We start from the raw sequence: 12,823 nt of genomic DNA on the forward strand, positions 1-12,823 counted from the left end.
GTAACAAAATTGGGTGACACTTATAAATAGTACCAGTACTTCGATTACGGAGAGGTCCATTCCGGGTCTTACCATGCTTACAAAGAAGGAGTTTTTATGTCTCGTTATCGAGGACCCGTCTGAAAATAATACGTCGTCTCAAGGATCTACCCGGGCTTACAAATAAAACATCAAATCCGAGAGAAGCACGAATTGCTATTGATTAATCTGCTTCGAGAAAGGTATCTCAATTTTGCGTGCGTCTGGAAGCCAAACAGAGATTACGTTTCAATTATGGATCAACGGAACGACAATTGCCTAGATACGTTCGTATTGCTAGAAGAGCCAAGGGTTCAACAGGTCAAGTACCATTACAGCTACTCGAAATGCGTCCAGATAATATTGTTTCTCGTCCAGGTATGGCTCCTACTATTCCTGCAGCTAGGCAATTAGTTAATCATAGACACATTCTAGTGAACGATCGTATAGTCGATATACCGAGTTACCGTCGCAAACCAAAAGATACTATTATTGTGAGAAATCGACCGGGTTCTCGCAATGGACCAAATAGAGAGATGGAATTTTCTCGGGGAGACAAAATACCTGATCATTCAACTTTTTTCCTCGTCGGGAGACAGTAGACCCACAGGATTAGTGAATGGAATCGCAAATCGGGAGTCCACTGGGTTGGATATAAATGAATTGCTCGTCGTTGAGTATTACTCCCGCAAAGCCTAACCCCAAGTAATTATCTAATAGTCTGGGATTCCTCATTCTGAAATTCGGATACCCCCCCCCCCGGGGGGGGGATTCTTGGAATTATTATTTGAAATCGGGAGTACTAACTGGAAGCATTCAAAGGATTAGCAATTCTTTGGGGTGCCGGAACAGAGTCAATGACGGAATGCAAAGGGGAAAGGGGGGGATTCGAACCCCCGGTAAACAAGAGTCTACATAGCATTTCCAATGCTACACCTTAAACCACTCAGTCACCTTTCCTGCAACTTTGTACTATTTACACATCTTACCAATCTAAGAAACCGGATAGCAACTCAATCCTCGATGATAGACGGGAAAAAGTGATTCCTGGAAGTGAGTGCAAGCCTCATCAGTTATTAAGAAATGAGATTAATTCCCGGAATTGAGGTAGGGGAGGTGACCCCATCCCTGGGATAGATTTTTAGTTGTTCCGAGTCGATTTCATAATGAGAGATTTTCAATTAGGTGATGCAGATCCCATCAAAAGCAATCACTCCATTAGTAATTATTCATGGATGCTGCGAGACTATATACCCCCATTCACACACGACTCTCATTCGGTGCGGAATTAGTTACTCCACCCTCCCAGTCGATTGAGGGGGAGGGACATAGATACCAGACGGATGCACCTCTTCCCCTTGTATTGCAAAAGAGATCTGTTCTTCCGGCATCCTGATTAACTCAATAATAAGTGGAACGAAGAGGAATTCCAATTACGCCTAGATCCCAGAGAAATGACAATTCTATTGATAGAACTCCCACGATTCTGGCGGATATCTTGTTACAAATCATACCGACTACTGATAGGGAGAAGAGAGCTTTACTTATTATAGAGATGGTGCGATTTGGGGAGGGAAAATCGATTAACCTTAATTCCTAATTAATTGGGGGATTCAAATTCCGATAGACCCGCGTTTGGTGAAGGTATGTTTCGAACGGGAAACAAGTCCTTCTGTCGTGTATCCTCGATTGATGCAGCCTCAAATGCTCCAGTTTCGATCTCCGGCGAATCGTAGTAGTAAGCAAAAGGTGAAACCTACGGACCGACCTATTTGTAGGACTCCGTGGGTAGGCATAGGGGAGAGGCACTACGTGGAGGAATCGACAACGCAAAAGCTTCGTTACGGTTGGGTTCAGCCGCGCGTCGTGTTTCTATGACGAATACCAATAATGATTGGGACAACGAACATCCATCCCGTTCGTATTTTGGATACCCCTAGAATCATCGGAGATTGTCGAAGTAGCTGATCCCCATGAAACTCGAAGCGTTGGGAACAGAGAAATTGTCATTAGTCTCTTGGTGTCGACGTGTCGGAGTGGCACAACCATGTTAACAAGAGATTTTTGGCAGAAGGGATGGCTAGTCCAGTAGTTTCACAGACACTAGCCCCCGTTCATCCATAGGTTTAGAGTAGGAATTGCTAGACTATTCCAAATACTAGTCTCTCTCCATGCATCATGCAGGAGGAGCCGTATGAGGTGAGAATCTCAAGTACGGTTTTGAAGCGGAGCTCATTCACGCTGAGTGAGCGACCCTGACGAATGTCGGCCCAATCCGAAGGAGAATATGCAGAAGCTTCATAAAATTACTACAAAGCTATGCGTTTGGAGATTGATCCTCATGATCGGAGTTACATACCCCATAATATAGGTTTGATTCATACTAGCAATGGAGAACATGCAAAGGCTTTGGAATACTATTTTCAAGCATTGGAACGGAATCCTTTTCCACCACAGGCTCTTAATAATATGGCTGTGATCCGTCATTACGTGCGATTACCCATACTATAGGATCCCTTGATTCGAAACCACTCGATGTAGGAGGCTTTCCACAAGCATACTCCCATAAGGAGTTCTCCTGAGCTGTGGAATTTGGTGTCCCCGTAGTAACTCAGGTCCGGGGGAAGAACGGAAGCCTGTGAATCCCATGGATAATCGGGTGAATTGAGGGAGAAAGCACCGCAAAGATTCGTCATCGAAAATCTGGGTCGATACGATGAGATTTGCTCACTCGGGGGGTTCTACAATCGATTCCTGTAATAGAATCGATTTGGAAAGGAATATCGAGCTATGGTGTAGTATCAAATCCCAAAGGAAACATTTCAGCGGATCTATTTTTAGAAGTAGGGGAATTAGTTCCGGGGGAGATTATTACCCTCCTCCACGAATTAGGAGTATGGAAAAGATTCTATCTCGCATCGATAGGATTGGAAACCATTCCCAGTAACTACTCTTGATTCTTCTCTAGACTAACGGGGGAGGGGGCCAAGTAAATCTCTCTCTTCTCTTGGATCAGATAGAGAATAAGCTACTGAGTAGTCATTCGAGCCGCATGAGGTAGGAAACTCTCAAGTCCGGTTCTGAGGGAGGATATCTCGAAGGGATCTATCCATCCCGACCGGGGGAGCAGGCCATTCAACAGGGAGACCCGGAGGCTTCGGAATCTTGGTTTGATCAAGCCGCTGAGTGTCGGAAACAAGCAATAGCACTTCCTCCAAGCAATTATATCGAAGCACAAAATTGGTTGAGGATTACGAAACGTTCCAGGTGATGAGAGAGGGGGGTGACGCCGGGGTAGCAGTGATATGGGGACCAGACAATTGAAAGAAATTCCTTTACATTTTCTACCCCCCCCCCCCCCCCTGGGATACCAGGAAGGAGAAGACTTCTCCTCCTACCGATTGCCATCTGGTAATATGTAACCCCCCCCCTACTGAAACGTATAAGAATCTCTCTATACAAGGTCCATAAAGCACTAATAAGTTGTGTAATAATAAGATTAAATGCCTGCCTCGGATAACTCTTTCTATTACAGCTGTTCCAGTTCCAAACTCAGGGAGAAGATACCTTACATACGAATTCCATCTCTTAGAAGTTTCGTATCCCCGCTGGTAGGTCGTTGCTATCCCCTGTCCGAAGAGAGGAGAATCTCGATGACTATTCGTTCACCGGAACAGAAGTCAAGATTATGGTGGAAAAGGATCCCGTGAGAACTTCTTTCGAAAAATGGGCTCAACCTGGACATTTCTCGAGAACTTTAGCTAAGGGTCCCAGTAGTACCACTTGGATTTGGAATCTACATGCTGATGCTCATGATTCTGATAGTCACACAAATGATTCAGAAGATATATCCCGTAAAACATTCAGCGCCCATTTTGGTCAATTAGCTATTATTCTTATCTGGCTGAGTGGTATGTATTTTCACGGGGCTCGCTTCTCTAATTACGAGGCGTGGCTAAGTGATCCCACTCATGTTAAGCCTAGCGCCCAGGTAGTTTGGCCAATAGTTGGTCAAGAGATACTTAATGGAGATGTAGGTGGGGGATTCCAGGGAATACAGATAACGTCCGGATTTTTTCAAATATGGCGGTCTTCTGGAATAACTAGTGAGTTACAACTCTATTGCACCGCTATCGGTGCCTTAATCTTTGCAGGATTGATGTTCTTCGCTGGTTGGTTCCACTATCACAAGGCTGCTCCAAAATTGGCTTGGTTCCAGGACGTGGAATCCATGTTGAACCACCACCTAGCAGGCCTCTTGGGATTGGGTTCCTTGGCGTGGGCGGGACACCAGGTACACGTCTCGCTACCCATTAACCAACTATTAGACGCGGGAATCGATCCTAAGGAGATACCTCTTCCTCATGAATCCATTTTGAATCGTGACCTTTTGGCTCAGATGTATCCCAGTTTCGCAAAGGGATTAACTCCATTCTTTACCCTCGACTGGTTACAATACTCAGATTTCTTAACCTTCCGTGGGGGATTGAATCCAGCCACAGGGGGATTGTGGTTGACCGATACTGCGCATCACCATCTAGCTATTGCAGTTCTTTTCCTGATAGCTGGTCACATGTATCGAACCAATTGGGGTATCGGGCATAGTACGAAAGAGATTCTGGAAGCTCATAAAGGTCCCTTCACGGGTGAGGGTCACAAGGGTCTTTACGAGATCCTAACTACTTCATGGCATGCTCAATTAGCTATTAATCTTGCTATGTTGGGTTCCCTAACAATTGTAGTGGCCCATCATATGTATGCTATGCCTCCCTATCCATACCTAGCTACTGATTATGCTACGCAGCCATCCCTGTTTACGCATCACATGTGGATTGGTGGTTTCCTAGTGGTAGGCGCGGCGGCACACGCAGCTATTTTTATGGTGAGAGATTATGATCCGACTACTCAATACAACAACCTATTGGATCGTGTCATTCGGCATCGTGATGCAATAATTTCACATCTTAACCGGGTATGCATTTTTCTAGGTTTCCATAGTTTCGGATTGTATATTCATAACGATACTACGAGTGCGTTGGGACGTCCCCAAGATACGTTTTCAGATACTGCTATTTAATTACAACCCATATTTGCTCAGTGGGTCCAAAACATTCATGCTTCTGCTCCTGACTTAACGGCACCTAATGCAACAGCAGGTACCAGTTTGACCTGGGGGGGTGGAGACTTAGTAGCAGTAGGTGGTAAAGTTGCTTTGTCACCAATCCCATTAGGTACTGCCGATTTTTTGGTGCATCACATCCATGCCTTTACGATTCATGTTACTGTATTAATATCACCAAAAGGTGTCCCGTTTGCGAGGAGCTCCCGCCTAATACCCGACAAAGCGAATCTTGGTTTTCGTTTCCCTCGTGATGGCCCCGGTAGAGGAGGTACCTGCCAGGTATCTGCTTGGGATCATGTCTTCTCAGGTTTGTTCTGGATGTATAATTCCATCTCAGTAGTTATATTTCATTTCAGTTGGAAGATGCAATCTGACGTACGGGGTAGTATAAGTGACCAGGGAGTAGTGAGCCATATCACTGGAGGAAACTTCGCGCAGAGTTCAACAACCATTAATGGATGGCTCCGTGATTTCCTATGGGCACAGGCTTCCCAAGTCATTCAATCGTATGGTTCTTCATTATCCGCATATGGTCTTTTATTCTCGGGTGCTCATTTTGTTTGGGCTTTTAGTCTGACGTTCCTGTTCAGTGGCCGTGGATATCGGCAAGAACTCATCGAATCTACTGTTCGGGCCCATAATAAATTGAAAGTTGCTCCTGCTATCCAGCCCAGGGCTCTGAGTATTGTACAGGGACGTGCCGTAGGGGTGGCTCATTACCTTCTGGGTGGAATCGCCACAACATGGGCATTCTTCCTAGCGAGAATCATTGCAGTAGGATAATGGCTAGGAGGATTCGAAAAGCATTACGGCATCAAGATTTCCAAAGTTCAGCCAGGGTCTATCCCAAGACCCAACTACTCGTCGTATCTGGTTCGGTATAGCCACTGCGCATGACTTCGAGAGTCATGACAATATTACCGAGGAACGTCTCTACCAGAAAATATTTGCTTCCCATTCTGGTCAATTAGCTATAATTCTTCTCTGGACTTCTGGGAATCTATTCCATGTAGCTGGCAGGGTAACTTCGAGGCATGGGTGCAAAACCCATTACAGGTAAGACCAATCGCTCATGCCATTCGGGATCCTCATTTTGGTCAACCAGCCGTCGAGGCTTATACCCGAGGGGGAGCTCCGGGTCCGGTTAATATTGCTTATCCTGGTGTTTATCAGTGGCGGTACACTATCGGTTTACGCGACAATCAAGATCTATATACCGGAGCTATCTCCTTACTAGCTGTTTCCGCCTTGTTCCTGGTAGCGGGTTGGTTGCATCTACAACCCAAATGGAAACCGGGTATTTCTTGGTTCAAAAATGCTGAATCTCGTCTCAATCATCACTTATCAGGACTCTTCGGAATAAGCTCTCTAGCTTGGACAGGCCACCTGATTCACGTCGCTATTCCTGAATCTAGAGGCGAACATGTGAGATGGGGTAATTTACTAACTGCACTACCACACCCCCAAGGTTTGGGACCATTCTTTTCGGGTCAATGGAGTGTTTATGCACAAAGTCCCGACTCCGCTAATCACTCGTTCAATAGTGCTCAGGGAGCAGGAACTGCCATTTCAACCTTTCCGGGGGGATTTCATCCACAAACTCAGAGTTTGTGGTTAACTGATATCGCTCATCATCATCTGGCAATTGCGGTTGTGTTTATCATTGCCGGCCACATGTACAGGACTAACTACGGCATCGGACATAGTATAAAAGAGATTCTGGAAGCTCATATTCCTCCAGGAGGCAGGTTGGGACGTGGACATAGGGGACTCTACGACACAATCAATAACTCCCTACATTTCCAATTAGGACTCGCTTTAGCTGCTTTAGGAGTCATTACTTCCCTAGTGGCACAACATATGTATTCCTTACCCGCTTATGCTTTTATAGCACAGGATTATACGACCCAGGCCGCGCTATACACCCATCACCAGTACATCGCTGGTTTTATTATGACAGGGGCGTTCGCCCACGGAGCCATATTCTTTATACGGGATTATGATCCGGAACAAAATAAGGATAACGTGTTGGCAAGGATGTTGGAGCATAAAGAAGCAATAATAGCCCATTTGAGTCGGGCTAGTTTATTCCTAGGGTTCCATACTTTGGGTCTCTATGTCCATAACGACGTCACGTTAGCCTTTGGAACCCCAGAGAAGCAAATTCTTATTGAACCTGTATTTGCTCAACGGATACAATCCGCTCACGGTAAATCTTTGTATGGTTTCGACGTACTTCTCTCCTCGACAGACAGTCCAGCATTCAATGCTGGTCAGAGCTTGTGGCTACCCGGTTGGTTAGACGCCATTAATAATAATAGCAACTCATTATTCCTAACCATTGGACCCGGGGATTTCTTAGTTCATCATGCTATTGCTCCAGGTCCACATACAACTACACCGATTCTAGTGAAGGGTGCATTAGATGCGCGCGGCTCCAAGCTGATGCCGGATAAGAAAGAATTTGGTTATAGTTTTCCTTGCGACGGTCCAGGTAGAGGTGGTACCTGTGACATCTCGGCCTGGGATGCATTTTATCTGGCAGTTTTCCGGATGTCGAATACAATTGGATGGGTCACCTTTTACTGGCACCGGAAGCATATTACCCTGTGGCAGGGAAATGTAGCTCAATTCAATGAATCCTCTACTTACTTGATGGGATGGTTGAGGGATTATCTACGGCTGAATTCTTCACAACTCATTAACGGTTACAATCCTTTCGGTATGAACAGTTTATCCGTCTGGGCATGGATGTTTTCGTTTGGACATCTCGTTCGGGCTACTGGATTCACGTTTCCCATCTCCTGGCGCGGTTATTGGCAAGAACTTATTGAAACTCTGGCTCGGGCTCATGAACGCACACCTTTGGCCAATCTGATTCGCTGGAAAGACAAACCAGTCGCTCTTTCTATCGTTCAAGCACGATTAGTGGGACTAGCCCACTTCTCCGTAGGTTATATATTTACCTATGCAGCTTTCTCAATAGCATCCACATCGGGTAAATTTGGGTAGCTCTGTGTTTCGCCTCAATAAAAGCTAAAAGCATGTATCGCATTGGGCTTACCTTTGGCATTCGAGCCAGTGGTAAGCCCAACTTATCCACGATTAAAATCTGTCTCTGATGGATAGATAGCACGGATGGGTGGCAAATCATAGCACTTCAATTGGACTCTATCCCAAATTCCATCCATTCTATAATAACATTCCAATATCGCCGACTAGGAAATTACGGCAAAGAGGAGTCTCATTGAGAAAGAGAAGAAGAAACAAAAACTGGTGAGGAAATATTATCTCATACGTCAATCCCTGAAACAGAGAATGAGGGGGGGTTTATCAATACAAGAAAAATTAGAGGTTTCTGAGGCGTTCCAATCTCCACCACGTAACAGTGCACCCACCCGTCTTCGTAACCGATGCTCCCTAACCGGACGCCCCAGATCCAATTATCGAGACTTTGGTTCATCCAGACACGTACCACGCGAAATGGCACACGCTTGTTTGCTGCCTGGAGTAATAAAATCGAGTTGGTAGATAAATATTGGTTTTCCCACACGAATTGTTGGAGAATCGATCTCCATAAATTCACAAGATTCCCTCGTGTTCAATGTAATTATTTGAAGACTGTATAATAATTACAGCGAGGGAATCAACCACGCGGGGTAGAGCAGCTTGGTAGCTCGCAAGGCTCATAACCTTGAGGTCACGGGTTCGAATCCCGTCTCCGCAAACGAAAATTAACTTGGTGATAGGGTGATAAAGCAATAGGTGATAGGGGGATAAAGCAATAGTCCACCCTGTTCCCGTATTTTTATTCCAACTATTTGACCACGTACCGGCGGGTATTCATCCACAACATAAACCGGATAATCCCAAATTTTCCCCCCTCATTCTCCTTTTTCTCCTTCCCAGGTGAATCTCCCGATTCTCTATCGGGATCCATTCAATCGGGTAAGTAGGGGGTGGAAAGGAGGACTCAACCATTTCCGCTAGTTCCAGAGACCTTACCCCACCTAGTTTTAGTATCAGCAGTTTTTAATCCCCCCCCCCTGGTAAGATTGAGAGAATAGTGACAGGATAATGATTTGAGAAACGGGAAACAGAATAGTTCTGTTTCCGACATACTGTGTTTCATACACCTCATCAATGTCATCATCGGTAAGCCCTTTTAACTCAGTGGTAGAGTACCGCCATGGTAAGGCGTAAGTCATCGGTTCAAATCCGATAAAGGGCTCGTGAGATTTCACTCGACTTGTCTCTTTCTCTCGGCACAGACACTCGTAATCCTTCCTTACATTGTTAGGGAGTACCACATATGTTTTCTACCAATTCAGAAAATTAGTGATCACGTCGAAATGATCCTTCGCCCGAATAGGCGACGAATATGACGAGGCCCCCCCCCCCCCCAGATGCCTATCGAATCAGATTATCCTGATTATCCACTTTCACTGCTCGGGGGACTCCCGGTAAGATTCGCAACAAATATCCACATATATCTATCTATATAGCGGGATCCATATGTGGGTGGGGAAATCAACGAAGAATCAGCGAATCGCTACGTAATAAAGCTGTTCGGAATGTTCCCCCCCGTCTTGAATCTCAGAATTATTGCTACCCGTAATATAGAAATTTAGGTAGATGTAATTCATGATGTGGAGATCATTCAGTTACCCCTGATACAGGAATCCAATGAGAATTCTGACTATCGATACATCTCTCCGCAGGGGGAGATATTCCAATGAATTCTCGTATGAAAAGATTTCAGCTAACTCCCAGCTACGGGTTCTCTCGTATCATTCCGATCCATCTCCCGCTTCTTAACCAGGAGGTAAGACGGACTATATGGTTCTCATTTAATCTATCGAGACGGGAGTTTGTTTCTCTCGTCCAACATCAAGGAAAAGTGGCCTCCCCCCACCCCCCCCCACCCACCCGCCATTAATCACCCGAATGATTCGGGAGCGAAAAGCTTCCGAATGGTATTGAGTATTGGTAGAATAAATATCAGGAAGTGTCTCTTCCATCGTGAAATAGACGAGTAAAGTGAAGATACGGATCATAAATATCTGTATGTACGCGTGTCCTACTCAATTCACCAAATAGATAGATTGCTGAAAATTGGTGCTTCTCCACTCCTTCCTGTACTTCTCCAGTGGGCAGGACATGCGGGAGGAAACACCAGCACCACATAAAGAGATCCAATAGATGCCGTTGATTGTTCAATTGGAAGGAATCTAGCTGGGATAAAGTTCCGGATCAGGATTCATCGACGTAGCGAACGGGTTGATGGAGTCTCGGAAGAAGAGAAAGGGTTACCCACTTTCTGAAGAATCACGAAATCAATTTCGTTGTATCGGTACTCTATCCATATCCATCCGCTTGGGGGAACGAGACGGAGTAGAAAAGTACCCTCGACGGGACCTAGGAATATTGTTACCATGCCAGAGAGATTCCGACAAATTCTTATTCAGAAGGGGCAGTGATATGGTAGTTTCATTTCCTACACCACGACCCTATCATGTTCATGAAATAGAAGGGCACCCAAAATGGTTGGAAGAGTTGAATAGGAGAATAACTATGACCATCGCCATTGGAAAATCCTCCAAGGAATCGAAAGATTTGTTTGATAGTATGGACGATTGGCTACGAAGGGATCGTTTCGTATTTGTAGGTTGGTCCGGTCTATTACTTTTCCCCACCGCTTATTTCTCCCTAGGCGGTTGTTCACCGGCACAACCTTCGTCACCTCGTGGTATACTCATGGATTAGCTAGTTCCTACTTGGAAGGTTGCAATTTTCTGACTGCCGCAGTTCCACCCCTGCAAATAGTCTCGCTCATTCCTTGCTTCTACTGTGGGGTCCGGAAGCACAGGGAGACTTCACCCGTTGGTGCCAATTAGGGGGTCCTATGGACCTTTGTTGCTCTTCACGGTTCCTTCGCTTTGATAGGTTTCATGTTACGTCAATTCGAACTTGCTAGGTCGTACAATTACGTCCCCATAATGCAATAGCGTTCTCTGCTCCCATTGCTGTTTCTGTTTCTGTATTCCTAATCTACCCGTTAGGGCAAATCCGGTTGGTTTTTGCACCCAGCTTCGGTGTAGCAGCTATCTCTCGATTCATTCTCTTTTTCCCAGGGTTTTCACAACTGGACGTTGAACCCGTTTCATATGATGGGAGTCGCCGGAGTCCTTGGTGCTGCTCTTTCGTGTGCCATTCATGGCGCCACGGTGGAAAACACCTTATTTGAAGACGGTGATGGCGCAAATACATTCCGTGCTTTTAACCCCAACTCAATCCGAAGAGACCTATTCATTGGTTACCGCTAATCGTTTCTGGTCCCAAATATTCGGTGTCGCTTTCTCCAACAAACGTTGGTTGCATTTCTTTATGTTATTCCGTGCCAGTAACTGGATTATGGATGAGTGCTATCGGAGTAGTTGGTCTCGCTTTGAATTCGCGTGCTTATGACTTCGTTTCCCAAGAAATTCGTGCGGCGGAAGATCCTGAGTTTGAAACTTTCTACACAAAGAACATTCTGTCGAATGAGGGTATTCGTGCCTGGATGGCAGCCTCAGGATCAGCCTCATGAAAACCTTGTATTCCCCGAGGAGGTCTTACCCCGTGGAAACGCTCTTTAACGAAACTCTGTCTCTGGGTGGTCGCGATCAGGAAACCACAGGTTTCGCTTGGTGGGCCGGTAACGCTCGACTGATCAATCTGTCTGGTAAATTACTCGGTGCCCATGTAGCTCATGCTGGCTTGATCGTGTTTCGGGCTGGAGCCATGGAATTGTTTGAAGTGGCTCACTTCGTTCCGGAGAAGCCTATGTATGAACAGGGGTTAATTCTACTTCCCCACCTAGCTACCCTAGGTTGGGGAGTGGGTCCCGGTGGGGAAGTCGTCGATACCTTTCCCTATTTTGTTTCTGGAGTCCTTCATTTGATATCTTCCGCGGTTCTAGGGTTCGGGGGTATTTATCACGCTCTCATTGGCCCCGAGACTTCAGAAGAGTCCTTCCCATTTTTCGGCTATATATGAAGGACAAAAATAAGATGACTACTATATTGGGTATTCATCTAATCTTGTTAGGAGCCGGCGCCTTCCTCCTAGTATTCAAAGCGTTATATTTCGGAGGCTTGTATGACACATGGGCCCCGGGAGGTGGGGATGTACGGAAGATTACGAATCTCACTTTAAGCCCGAGTGTCATATTTGGTTACTTACTCAAATCCCCCTTTGGTGGAGAGGGTTGGATTGTAAGTGTCGATAACCTAGAAGATTTATTGGGGGACATGTCTGGCTGGGATCCATCTGTATCTCCGGGGGATCTGGCACATATTGACCAAACCATTCTGCTTGGGCCCGTCGCGCTTTTGTGTGGTCCGGAGAGGCTTACCCGTCCTATAGCTTAGGAGCACTTGCTATTTTGGTTTTACTGCTTGTTGTTTCGTTCGGTTCAATAACACGGCATATCCTAGTGAATTCTATGGTCCTACCGGTCCAGAGGCTTCTCAAGCTCAAGCTTTTACTTTTCTTGTCAGGGACCAGCGTCTCGGCGCCAACATAGGTTCCGCTCAAGGACCTACTGGTTTGGGTAAATACCTGATGCGTTCCCCCACGGGAGAAATCATATTTGGAGGCGAAACAATGCGTTTCTGGGACCTTCGTGCTCCTTGGTTGGAG

At 45.8% G+C, this 12,823-nt stretch overlaps 2 non-coding genes across 2 annotated transcripts; one reads left to right on the forward strand and one right to left on the reverse strand.

Moving 5' to 3' along the window:
- Nucleotides 1–891: 891 nt before the first annotated feature.
- On the reverse strand, nucleotides 892–978 carry TRNAS-GGA (transfer RNA serine (anticodon GGA)). The gene has a single exon. It is a non-coding gene; the product is annotated as a tRNA-Ser (tRNA).
- A 7,815-nt stretch (nucleotides 979–8,793) lies between these two features.
- TRNAM-CAU (transfer RNA methionine (anticodon CAU)) lies at nucleotides 8,794–8,867 on the forward strand. The gene has a single exon. It is a non-coding gene; the product is annotated as a tRNA-Met (tRNA).
- Nucleotides 8,868–12,823: the final 3,956 nt, after the last annotated feature.

This window comes from Dipteris shenzhenensis, unplaced genomic scaffold, assembly GCF_047967505.1.
Source record: "Dipteris shenzhenensis isolate YYH24624 ecotype China unplaced genomic scaffold, Dip_SZ_1.0 scaf0263, whole genome shotgun sequence".
Lineage (NCBI taxonomy): Eukaryota > Viridiplantae > Streptophyta > Polypodiopsida > Gleicheniales > Dipteridaceae > Dipteris > Dipteris shenzhenensis.